We start from the raw sequence: 13,683 nt of genomic DNA on the forward strand, positions 1-13,683 counted from the left end.
CCATCTTGCAGAACCGTCCAAAACACACCGCTTTGACCTGAGAGTCTTGAACTTATAATCTCCATCCCCTCGGCTGCTGTTTCCGGATCGTAAACGGTAACAGCCTGTATTGAGGGAATGGATTTCGGAGGTTTTCTTCCTGGTGACATTTGCGACTACCATTGGTAAAGCAGTGTGGAGGGAGAATAGATTTGAAAAGTTTGTCAGCCCCCCCCCCCACGAATTTATAAAATCACAGCGGCGAAGAAAATAAGCTATCAATGTTCTTTTGGTTTTTAATCGCCTCTGGGCATGAGATGATTATTACTTTTCCAACTTATCACGCAGGAGGAAGGTCTTGGAAATTTGAAATGACTTTCCCAACATTGGATTTCAATTTACTCGCAGTCTGATTTGATTCACAGTAATTTTCTCCACCCTCAAAAATGAAACATCTTCCGCCTCCATCACTCGACATTGCCGCAAAAACCTGGACCTCTGGCCTTCCGATGAGACGAACCTTGTTTGTTAAATTTTCCCAGAAGATATGACAGTTACAAAAAAATGGATATCATCCGTTCGGATCTGGGTTAGGAACAGCAGGTGGTCAAGCATCTAGAACACAATTTTACACCTGAGTGGGTTCATTCGCAGAACCAGCCTTCGGGTGAAAATTCGTTCTGTTCTGTTCTTGTTTTGGAAGCACCTTAACCCGAGGGTGGAATTCGTTTCTCGGACGGATGGGTTCACTTGCATGAGTGGAACTTTTTCCAGTTTACGGTGATAGAGTCCATGTTTCCGCTTCGTCTCTCGTTATCTTCTTTTCACTCTGGTTACGAAGCAGAGAGAAATGAAGATGAAGAGGGCACACACTGCTTTACCAATATCCTAAAATATCCTATATTCATATGTGAAAGTAAAGTAGAACCGATTTACGACCGAGCGATTGGAAACTTTATCGAGTGGTTGTGGGAATGCTTCGCGCACATGCTGGATTATCTAAAGAAAATTGGGTTTCAATCGGATCACTCGCTAGGTTCGTATGCCACAAACCCATACAATGCTCTTAAGGGGGTATTCTAGTGTAAAGACACGAATTTCGGACGTTTTTTCGAGCTTCGAAAAAAATAAACAAAGAACATTTTTACTATCCATAATATCATTATTTGTTTTCTATTTTTTAACAATAAAACTAAAATTAGACGGAGAAAAACATTCATAATAATAATAGTTACAAGCTGATAAAGTGAGAGGGTTAAAAAAAATTTGGCATGGCGTACAAGATTCCAGCCCTTCTGGTTATCTAAAACAAAAAAAAAAGTCACAGGAGGGTTGTGTCCGAGACAAGACCGCATAATTGACGTAGGATTCCATTAGGTTATCTGTTGATTTTAGATGATTACATCTCTTTGATAATGATTAGGTGGACCTGAAAAGGGCCGTTTTGTTTGGTTGTAGGGTATTGTTTGTTCATTCCACCTTCAATTTGTGGCAAAAAAAAAATCGGTCAACATACGGCCATAGCGCTCACCATTCACAGTTACCGTCTCGCCGTCCTCATTTTCAAATAAATACGGCCCAATGACTCCACCAGACCATAATGCGCACCAAACAGTGACTTTTGGCGGATGCAATGGCCTCTCAACAATCACGTGTGGATTTTCTGAGCCCCATATACGGAAACTTTGGGTGTTCACATAGCCACCGAGCTCGAAATATGCCTCATCGCTGAAGAAAATTTGATGCGAAAATTCAGCATTTTGCTGCTGTTGTTCGTTCACCCAATCGACGTATGCCCGACGCATTCCATGGTCACCACGCTCTAATTTTTGTACCAGTTGGACTTTATATGGATATAGGTGCAATTCCAAATGCAAAATTCGCCACAATGATGTGTTTGACAAGCCCAATTGCTGAGCACGCCGTGGAATCGAAACATTCGGGTCATCCTCCACACTGACAGCAACAGCAGCAATATTTTCGGCCGAACGCACATTACGATGATGCACAGGTTTCACAATATCCGCTACGGATCTAGTTTGTTCGAATTTACGCACAACCTTAGGTATTGTGTGCTCTGTAGGCCGTCCATGACGACCAAAATCCGTCCGTAATGCTCGAAAAACATTTGCCGGTTTTGCATAATTTTTATAGTATAATTTAACAAAATTAACACGTTGTGCGATGCTAAAACGATCCATATTGTAAAATGGCATTCAACTATCGATATGATGCTTTGGTTGACAGCTATGTCAAACGGTTGTCAGCGCAGGGCTGTATACTTTCGGAAGCCCGAAATTGAAAACCATGTATATGTACACCTTATACTATATGTACTATATGTAGTGAGACTCTATGTTGTACGGGAAAGGGTTAACACAACGGCTATCGTATACAATTTTACACCTACCCTTGTGCAAATTTTTTCACAATACACGATCGGACATTGATAGTTTCACGAAGCAACTAACATTAAAGTTCCAAATTCAAATTTTATTTGCTAGAATTATTCGTATCACTCTTCTTACTTGCAATATAAAAATGCCCCCGACTTTCATGTATTTGCAATGCCGATTTCCATCAGGCAGCTTGGTTTTGATGTCTCTGTTTGGGAACACATCTCGGCGGGAGCAAAAGCTCTCCCTACTTTAATGTATTTGCAATGCCGATTTCCCCTAGGCAGCTTGGTTTTGATGTCTCTATTGGGGAACCGCCGCATGTGTCGACCAATCAGATGTGGGTATTTCCGTTAGGATAGGGGTTGAGATTTTTCAATTGTTTGATAGTTAGTTTAATGATATATATTATTTTATTCAATATAAAAAATTGTTATGGAGTGCCGAAATCGATTGACGCAAAAATTTCATCAATCCATCTTGAAATGACTGAGCAATAAGCGTTTAAAATTGGACAATTTTCGCGATGTGCTCGATTCTCGATTTTCAATTTGTACCCCAATATGTTCCCGAAAGACGTAATCCTACGTCAAAACTGCACAGAAGAAGAAGAAGAAAGCTGTCGAGTTTTGAAGAACGATTGGACAACAGTAATACCGGAAATACGTGCATATATTGGGGTTTTATATGTTCGTGGAACTTACAAGGCAAAATAAAAAATAAAACTGGTTTATTTATACTCACAAAAGTAGTTCCATTTTTTAAGATAAATTATGGGACATGTTCATTGAAAATAGTCAGGCTTGTTATCAACCAAAATATAACAGGTTGATGAACAATTATTTCCGTCAGAAGCCATATGTAGGTTTACAAAGTATATGTCTAATCAACGGAAAGAGTTCCTGTGCCAATTAGCAGAAACGCTTTCCGCCGAATACAGAGCTGCAAGACAGAATAATTGCAACCCATTCTAATAAACGAAAAATTTGTGTAATCCAACTTTGCTGCAACAATAAAAATAATAATATATGTGAAAGATGTCAAAAGTATGTTTGCGAAAGATGAACACATAACAAGATTTCCACTTTCCTTTGTAAAAAATGTACAAACAATAATGTTTAATTTCATTCTCAAGTGAATTTTTTTACTTATCTTTACTTAGAACTTATCTTATAACTGTAAATAATATGAAACAATATAGAAAATTTATTTAAAACGAATTTATATTTTTGGCTGCTATTGGGCAATCTAGGTATATACAAAATTTCAGTCTTTCTAGTGTTAATAAGTGTTTCGAGTGGTTTAAGAAGTTTCGCTATTTCCAGGTCCTTCATTTCAAGCTTTTCCAGAATGTCAGACGTAGCTGGTTGTGTGTCCTTTTTCAACTGTTGTGTGCTGTCTTTCCGTGCTTCAAACCTTCTCCTGGCTTCTACATATGATACGTTTTCGTTAACTTTGATTTTGATAATCTGAGATTCTTGATTTATGCGCGGCATTCTCTCATCCTGGTGCTGTGAGATCCGCAGAAATTCACACAGTAAGGGCCAGATGGGTAAGGTTCAGCTTAGCATGATCCATGGAGCAATCTTCACATTAAATTTTACTGTCACAAGAGCGTTCAGTGTGGTTCAGCTTGTGGCACTTGGTACATTGAAGAGGATTGGGGTAGTATGTACGTGTCTCTACTCGAACGTAACCGAATTAAAGATACTCCGGAATGCTGGTACATTGTAGTGTGACCACCATCGTTGTTGTTGGAAGATTATTTTTTTCTGTCCTTCTTACCTTTAAAGGTAAAACGCTTGACCTCAATAGCCCGTTGAGATTTCAGGTCATCACAAGTGGACAAGCAATTTACACTTTCGAACACTGAGAGTTCCATGGAATCCAATTTTGACAGAAGTTCCATCAATTAGATGATGCAACTTATTGATCATATCTATCTGTTTGATCTGCCTCACTTTCAAAATGTATCAAGCTCCTCTCGTCTCTGGACGTGCGTCCTCGATTTCATCAACAGCTTCTGCTATGAATTTTCTAATGATAAATGTATTGTCCGGATGTTTACTCTTCTCATCGGTATGTTTTATCACAAGCACTGACAACTCGCCATTGATAGGATTCATCCATTCATGCTTCGGAGGACCCGCTATCGTGCCATCAACCGTTCTTGCTGGTGTATCATTCCGATGTGTCTAAGTTGTACCGGGATCTGGAGGAAATGGGTGTCCCCCTGATCTGACGTATGCAGGTTTGCCAATAATATTTTTCAAAAAACTGGAAGATTGTTTTTAAAAAACTGGAAGAAAACGGGATCCTGTAAAACCGTTTTATTTTAAGAAGATCTTTGATTTATCTAAAATGATTCTTTCTACCCATTTCAATGCTTGAGAAATAGAATTTCCTTGAATGCCTCGAGTAGTATTTATATGTAGTTCATAAAATAGCGAAATAAATCATTCATTAATCATATCATTCGAGCAAATTAAAATGACGTTTCCCGCCACTCGATCATTACTGTGAAACAATATTTGTGGATCTTTTTTTCTAGAACGAAATACGTTTTAATTAAGATAAAACTTGAAAAATATCTAAATTTTTTCTCTAGGTCCATAAAATCGTTGATTGTAGATCGTTAAAAAAATGACCGCCAATGTAAATTCACAGTTCGAAAAGTTATGAATTTTTGAAAAAAGTCATTTTTGGGATAACGGTAAATTCGAAAAATCATAACTTAAAAACGAAAAAGAACACATCTCTGGTTTTGAGATATTTGATGTAAATGGCTGACTTAAAACATTTATTTCATTCGAGTTCATTCAAAAGATAGAAAATCAGGATCAATGCCTAATACTTGAATGAACATATTTTGGCTGCCGTGCTTCGTTTTTCTCACTTTTCAAAGTTTGTCCATGTTCAATCTGTGCTGTATCAACGATTTGATGAAAACTATTCAAATCGTGCCAATTAGGTATAACTATTGAAACCGGCAATCAATTTTAATATTTCGAAAGAACGTTTCCTGAATTTCCGATACTTTCGTCTTTCAGCTGCGTAGCAAAGATTTCTGCAGAAACATAATCTTTCGTGGGCAAAATAAGGGTTCGGCTAAAAAGGTAAACAAACAAAACCCGAGTCACGATTTTTTTTTATCTGAGAAACATTTGACAGAAATTGCCTGGGGAAAATGGTGCCAGTATTTTTTTCAAGCAAAATGCACTTGGAAAACATATCTGATTGACTCCGTATGACCTAGATTAATACCAATTCTTTGATAAAATATCTATTGTAACAAATACAAACTTCACATTTATTCTTGTTTTCTTCATTTATTCTGTTCGTATATTGTATTTCTACTTTATACTCTCGTTTATTTTTATCTCTCCGGATTGCTCCCTGCGAAACAAGTAGTTTTCATCATAATGTTTCATCAACTTGTTCCTGTTCTTCGTTTCGTTGAGGTTATATTCAGAAAAAGTTCTTTTCTCAGTTTCCACAGGGATAACAAGGGTGAGGGAGGGATAGTATTTATACATTGTTAATTTATTTTATACAAAATGGGTAAAACTGAAGCACACATATAAAAAACTGGAAAATATTTGAAAAAACTGGAAGATTTAAGTATTGAACTGTTTGACTGGATCGAGAGAAAAAAAAAACTGGAAGAATCCAGTTTTAACTGGAAAATTGGCAACGCTGGATGTATGTATGCCAATGTGCAACTATAGAATGAACGTTTCGCTGTTGTTTGGCATCAGTGAGTAATGTTTCGCAATCAATTCGTGATTGACTCAATTTTATTTTTCAGTATTTTTGGTAAATGACCGAGTTGGTGGAAGCAAACAATTTAAATTTCACCTCGATAGCATGCAATGGTTTGACGTGTATTGAACCGAGACCGAGACTAATGCGAGCTCGATTAACACTGAAACTCACGCGGTTCGGTGATTAATGATTAAATGTGACGAACATTGAGCATCACCTTGACAAATCGATTTTGTTTATCTGCCACAGCTTTAGTGCTTCTCTCTGGTACGCACCTCCAGGAAGCCCCGGGAAAATTCGACGAATTATTTTCAATTACCATCGGTAGAGCCAATAAAGGGTGTGTCACATCAAATTTCATCACGGAAAAAACGCTGTAGAAATTCGCCCAGTAGACCGATCCTTTTGAAAATTTTAGACAGTAAAATAAAAATTATTATTAAACAACTTTTGGCATTTTCTTTTTATTCATACTTCGAGCCCAAGCCCGTATGCTCGCACCTTCCTCTTTACCCCGTCCATAAGGTTCTGTACAACGTCAGGTTGTAGTTTTTTTTAACAGAAATCCATTTTCTCTTGAAGTCCGCCTCCGATTTGACAACATTTAGGTTCTTCCGGAGGGCCTGCTTCATAATCGCCCAATATTTCTCTATTGGGCGAAGTTCCGGCGCGTTGGGCGGGTTCATTTCCTTTGGCACGAAGGTGACCCCGTTGGCTTCGTACCACTCCAACACGTCCTTTGAATAGTGGCACGAAGCGAGATCCGGCCAGAAGATGGTCGGGCCCTCGTGCTGCTTCAATAGTGGTAGTAAGCGCTTCTGTAGGCACTCCTTAAGGTAAACCTGCCCGTTTACCGTGCCGGTCATCACGAAGGGGGCGCTCCGCTTTCCGCAAGAGCAGATCGCTTGCCACACCATGTACTTTTTGGCAAACTTGAATAGTTTCTGCTTGCGAATCTCCTCCGGAACGCTGAATTTGTCCTCTGCGGAGAAGAACAACAGGCCCGGCAGCTGACGAAAGTCCGCTTTGACGTAGGTTTCGTCGTCCATTACCAGGCAATGCGGCTTCGTCAGCATTTCGGTGTACAGCTTCCGGGCTCGCGTCTTCCCCACCATGTTTTGCCTTTCGTCGCGGTTAGGAGCCTTCTGAACCTTGTATGTACGCAGGCCCTCCCGCTGCTTGGTCCGCTGGACGAATGAACTTGACAAATTCAGCTTATTGGCGACATCCCGGACCAAACTTCTCGGATCACGTCTAAACTGCTTAACTACGCGCTTGTGATCTTTTTCACTGACGGAGCATCCATTTTTGCCGTTCTTCACCTTCCGGTCGATGGTTAGGTTCTCGAAGTATCGTTTTAGTACTCTGCTGACCGTGGATTGGACGATTCCCAGCATCTTACCGATGTCCCGATGTGACAACTCCGGATTCTCGAAATGAGTGCACAGGATTAATTCACGACGCTCTTTTTCGTTCGACGACATTTTTCCAAATTTACGAAAAATTTACAGTGAAGCATGGCCAACGGGATCTATACACTCTTATCTGATTATAAGCGAAAGCTGAAGATATAATTCCTAAAAATTAAATTGCTACAGCGTTTTTTCCGTGATGCAATTTGATGTGACACACCCTTTACCAGTATTACCGTGTCGAAATGGGAAATGGCTTCCATAATTTATTCTTCCTTCAATTATCGTCGCATAATGGATATCGCCACAAAAAGCGCCATTGTTTATTGGGCGTCTAAAGAAATCGTCGTCGTCAGGCTCTCCATTCACAGCTTGTCAGCTTGTTCCTTCGAAGCGGGGAGCATTCGTTTGTTTGTGACCCACGGAGCGAGTTGTATGGTTGGCACTTTTCCAGCGCACTCTGTTGTGTTGTTTCCCTTCAAATGGAAGATGATTTGCATAATGGTGGTAGTATTATGGCTGCCGAAGGTTCTCTTATTATAATATCCCTCTTGAATAAAGCAATGGTTTAATTGCGTTTGAGAATTTTGCTTGAATATATTTTGGAACGGTCCAATGGGAACTAATACCACATTGACGTGGAACAGCTGCTACTTGTTCCACCGATAAATAAAGAACGCTGTGTTCCCGGCGGGGCGACTGCTACAACCAGGCAAGCTTTAATCGTGGCACAAGATGCTGCCAAATAGATAATAATCATCCAGATCAACTTTTCCACAGCCACCAGCGTTCATTTCAATTTAGTGGCACACGATTCCCGGGGGCTGTTGAGTGTCAGAAAGCAAGAAACAAGGCCGATGAACGAGCGAACGATTATGTTCGGATGGCTCCCTTTCATAGCCCCTGACAGTTCGGATAAAACATGATGAGAAATGATGGATTCTGCTCTAGCGGAGGCGATGGAAAGTGGCAACAATAGAGCCTCTGATCGTTCGAAACGTCGGAGTTTAATGTCTCGATAGGAACAATCTTCCGTTGTTATACCCAAAGTTTTGATTACTTTGAAATGTTCATATTTGTTTTTTGGAAGGAGAAGACAACGCCAACGATTGAAGGCAGTATGTATGAAATAATTCGTTCCATACCATTCCGTACAGCGACGCGTTTGGAGTTAGAGAAAAAAGTGCACATACAAATACACACGCAAACGTCAACGGTCAACGTGGTCGTAAAAGTCATCTTCAACACGCGAACATAAACACCCTTGCACAGGTACGCGCACATGCACACGGATGCATACATAGAGTTAATTTAAAATTCCTGATAGCACAATCGACGCATTCGATTGGTGATGAGCGTCGCTCGATGAGTCAGACTTGTGCGAGCCATTGATGGCAAGCACCAGAGTGAACGTGTTAAATAATCATGACGTGAAAACTGGGTTTATGATCATCCCGATGCTGTTCCAAATAACGGAATGCCGTGTACTGCAGGTAACAGGTAGATTCAATTTTTATAGCTTATGTTGATGAACATACCATAATCAATTAAAATTGACTTCGTAATGTTCCGCAATCTAAAAGAACATTTAAATTATCTTCCATTTAGGTTGAAATATTTTTATTCTGTTTTTGAAGCAATGAAAACGCAAAATGGTGTAAAACGTTAGAATTGAAAGAGTCAGAAAAAAGTCACCACATTATCATATTGTCAGCGTTGCAACACCTTTCATTTGACACTACTGAAAGTTCGGTGGAAAGCCATATTCCTAATAAACAAAGGGGGGTAGGTTCAGGACAAACGATTGCGTTAGGTCCACCATCCCCTCTAAGATGGACTTTTGGAAGAGGAAGGCGGGATCTCAGAGGAAAGTGAGAAGTATTCAGAGCAATAAAAAACATGAAAATATTTTATAACTTGCTAGAATACGCCGAAATTCTCATTTAATACAACTTATTGATTATGTGACGTGACAAAGCTTTGTGGAGACTGTTTTTCGTACATAGCATTTAGTTATGGCACAAAATGCATGCCTAGGTCATGTGGACACGATCGTGGACACGAGTGACTTGACACTGTGACTCGACACTATTTTCACACTATTTCGACACTATTTTATATCGTTGTTCAAAAATGTGCACAAAATACATTAAAGTCATTACCTGAGATGCCAACCTTCCTGATTTTTCAGGATTTCCCAGACTTTTTGGCACGTTCCCTGATATCCTGACAAACACTCAATTTTGCCTGATTTATCGGTTCACTTTTGTAAAAGTTATTAAAATTTGTTGCGTGAGCGTTAAATCTGAAAGACCCTGTATTTTAATTGTTAAACATATGATTTTTTGAAAGAAATCTCCCCCCCCCCCTCTTATAGGGGGGCTGCCAAACAAATGAAACACAAATTTCTGCATTACTCGAGAATTAATCAAGCAAATGAAACCAAATTTGGCAAGTGAAGGTTTTAGGGTGCAATACATGTTCCTACGGTGGTTAGATACTCCTCCCCCCTCTCTTAGGGGAGGCTGCCATACAAATGAAACACAAATTTCTGCATTACTCGAGAATTAATCAAGTGTATGAAACCAAATTTGGCATGTGGAGGTTTTACGATACAATAAATGATTCTATGGTGGTCAGATATTCCTCCCCCTTCTCTTAGGGGGGCTGCCATACAAATGAAACACAAATTTCTGCATTACTCGGTAATTAATCGAGCAAATGAAACCAAATTAGGCATATGGAGGTTTTAGGGTGCAATAAATGTTTGTATGGTGGTTAGACTCTCCATCCCCCCTCTCTAATTTTTAAAATAAAATTCGTTTCACTTTTGTAGAAGTTATTAAAATTGGTTGCGTGAGCGTTTCATCAGAAAGAATCTGCACATCGGATGTATTTTGACGAGGAAAAATATGTGAGAATAGACCTTTAACAAATCTGGGGATTCTCCGGGTGAGTCTGTGTCTTCGCAGATAAATTCGCTCGCTTATGATTTCGCGAGTCATATGTAGTTGTGTAGATGAAGAAAGTTTGCATTCATGGAGCAACCATGAATGGAAAACTTCACAAGGAAATGTATTCCTTGTGAAAATCCAAAAAGTCCAAAAATTTGAAAAATTCATGAATATATTTTTGACGTTGAAGTACAAGTATAAAGTACTTTTCGAAAATATCATTACTTATCGAGTTATAGCCGTTTTAGTGATACGGTATCTAACCTAGTATGGCCTTGACACAAAACTCCTGCTGAACCGATTTATTCCAAATTTCATGTGAATAAATTTTTATGCATCTGCATCTATCGCATGATGCAATAAAAAATATTATCTTTTAATTTTATCCTTTTTGAAAAAAAAAATGTCATAAAAATCGTGCAAAAAAGCTATTTATATTTTCAAATGGCCGCCATTCTGTCATCTTTGTGCGAGGTTTATACGATAGCGAAATATTTAACGATTCAGAATCTATTCGATTTTATTGTTTAGGATATGGAAAATGGAATAACGGGTGTTAAATAAAAAATGAGAATTTTTTCAATACCTTTCAGTAACTCGGATAAAGAGCGTAAAATTTTCTTTTTCGAAGAAAATTGCTCTTTGGGCTCCCTAGAAACAGTAGGCGTGTTTGGTTTTGCTAGTTTGAATTTAGTCAAAGCAAAGATGGCGTCGAAACAGCACGTGCTCCGCGAACGCATTGTACGGTTCTACGAAACACATTTCCAGCAAGGAAAAAAGTTCACGGTAGCACATTTTAAGGAAGAAAATGTACCTCTCACTACGGTATATCGTATCCTGGGTTCCCTGAACGTAGAGCGGAAGGTCGGAAGTGGTCGTCCGGTGACGATAATGACAAAGCAGAGGAAGACATCGTTAAAGAAGCTGTTTGACAACAAGGACGCAACCAGCCTGCGTGACACCGGTCGGAAATATGGCTGCTCCCACGTATTGATCCATCGGACCCTCAAGATGGAAGGAATCGTCTGCAGGAAGAATACGAGGTCGCCGGAGTACACGGAGGAGCAGATTGAGACGGTTAAATCACAGTGTCGGTGGATGACCAAAAAATACCGCGGGACGTCTTTCGTTCTGGACGACGAAAGCTAATTTCCGCTGTCCAAAACGCATATTCCAGGAAATGATAATTACTACTCCAGCGACAAGTCATCCACACCGCCTGAAGTGAAATACAAGTTCAAGCACAAGTTTGAAAAAACGGTTATGTTGTATATCACCAATTCCGACCGGGGCATTTCAAAGCCTTGGTTTAAGCCGAGCGGTCTGGCAATCAACCAACAAATCTATCGAGAAGAGTGCCTCGAGTGCCTGCTGCCGTTCTTGAACGAGCATCACGCGGATGGGAAGTACGTCTTCTGGCCGGACAAGGCGTCTTCCCATTACGCCAAGAAGACGCTGGCGTATCTTGAGAAGAAAAAGGTACCGTTCGTGCCGAAAGATCGTAACCCAACAAACTTGCCCCAGTGCCGCCCAATAGAGGATTCCTTTGGCTCACTCAGTGTATAAAAACAATTGGAGGGCCAAGGACACGAAGCAACTGACTACAAGAACACCCTTTAGGATGTTTAGGAATCCTGTACGCCATGACACAACTTTTTTTTCAACTCTCTCACTTCATCAGCTTGTAACTATTCTAATTTTTTTAATATTTTTTCCACTTTAGTTCTTGTTGCATTGTTAAAATATCAAAACAAATAATGGAATGATGGATGGTAAAAATATTCTTTGTTTTAATAGTTCATAATTCGCAAAAACGCTTAAAAATTGTGCTCCTGCACTAGAATACCCCCTCACGGCAGCACTACTCACCGGCACCAGGAATCGGCGAACCTTGGCCGGGGTGAGCGCTTCGGCCGAGGTCGTGTAGGTGGCAATTTCAACGTGCAGATCTTCGGATAGATGTGCGTTTCGTGCGTCGCCACCGAGTCGTAGTTTCTCTTCCTGCTTTGGTTGTTGTCATCTGTTGTTGCCACGCTCGTGTGGGAGGTGAAAGTAAAGAAAGGACATAAATAACGTGAATCTTGTATAAGATGAGAGGAGACAGACGAAAAACAAGACGGACAATCAAAGGCTGCGAAAACGTCTGTTGCAGGCAGAGGGATACAAACCTTCTTACGCTCCCACATTGAACCCCTGCCAAGAGCTGTCATTTTGAACATCGTTTCCTCCTGGAACCGCCCTTGGGGTCGGGCAGTTAGCCGCGACAAAGCTGAACTGTGGAGTAGAGAAGCGGAAAAAAAGGGCGTAATGGTGGAACGTGATTTGCGTCAGTTTCTAGGTGAGTGGAATGACAATAGGGATATAAACGTCTCCGCGGAATTTATTCTTGGTGGTTTAATATCAGCTCATTTTGCCATATGCACGAATAAAACGCAAACTGACTCATCCTGTTGGATGCGCTCGCTTCAGAGAGCAAATCCGATACTTACACGCTTGTTAAGAGTTTTCGTAAATTGAAGCTAGATGTTGTGATTCATGTGTAGAAGCATCGTTTTTATCCAAATGACTATTTCTTTCGATGCGATATCATGTTAATTTTTAGTTCATTTCTGTTATTGGCTAAAATGAAAATTACTCATAAAATAGGTTTTTGACGTCAGGTCATATTCAACGCAAACAGAAGTGAAACAGCGGTATGCACTGTCAGAATTGTTCTGAATAAGCTTCAAAGAATCATAGTGGAACAATAGGATGCTTCTTCATTCATCGAGCTTGATGACAATTTTCTGCTAATTAAAAAGAAGGACTTTGTTATTGCTGGTACAATATGACGGCATCTCACAGAGGTATTCCGTAAGCGTAAAGTTTGCTACTACTGCGGAAGCAACTGGTGAAACTAGTACAGTGCCGTCTCGGTTTTATCACTGGGCGTTTTTTTTATTCCTCTGATTCTGAGCAACTGTCTCTTTGATTTTTTGGAATGAGATGTACAGCCTGTTTCACAAGTTTGATCCGTGTTATAATCAGTAGTACAGTAATTTATTTCGTCGATTGCTGAAGGTAGCCGGTAATACATTCCTTTGTAACGGAAAATAGGCAAAATAAAAAATTCTCCGGGACATGAATCGAATCGGTGGTGTATTCAAATAAATGTGTGCTTTGACTAATTTTTGACGA

At 39.9% G+C, this 13,683-nt stretch overlaps 1 long non-coding RNA gene across 1 annotated transcript in view; it reads right to left on the bottom strand.

Annotated features, from left to right (window-relative positions):
• Positions 1-13,683, bottom strand: part of LOC129779693 (uncharacterized) — a 62,616-nt gene that overhangs the window by 12,249 nt on the left and 36,684 nt on the right. Inside the window, exons 2-3 of the long non-coding RNA XR_008743741.1 lie at positions 12,675-12,780; positions 12,376-12,526 (exon numbers count right to left, since the gene is read on the bottom strand). This is a non-coding gene — a long non-coding RNA (uncharacterized LOC129779693). The remainder of the gene's footprint in view (positions 1-12,375; positions 12,527-12,674; positions 12,781-13,683) is intronic.

The sequence above is a fragment of the Toxorhynchites rutilus genome, chromosome 3 (genome assembly GCF_029784135.1).
Source record: "Toxorhynchites rutilus septentrionalis strain SRP chromosome 3, ASM2978413v1, whole genome shotgun sequence".
NCBI lineage: Eukaryota > Metazoa > Arthropoda > Insecta > Diptera > Culicidae > Toxorhynchites > Toxorhynchites rutilus.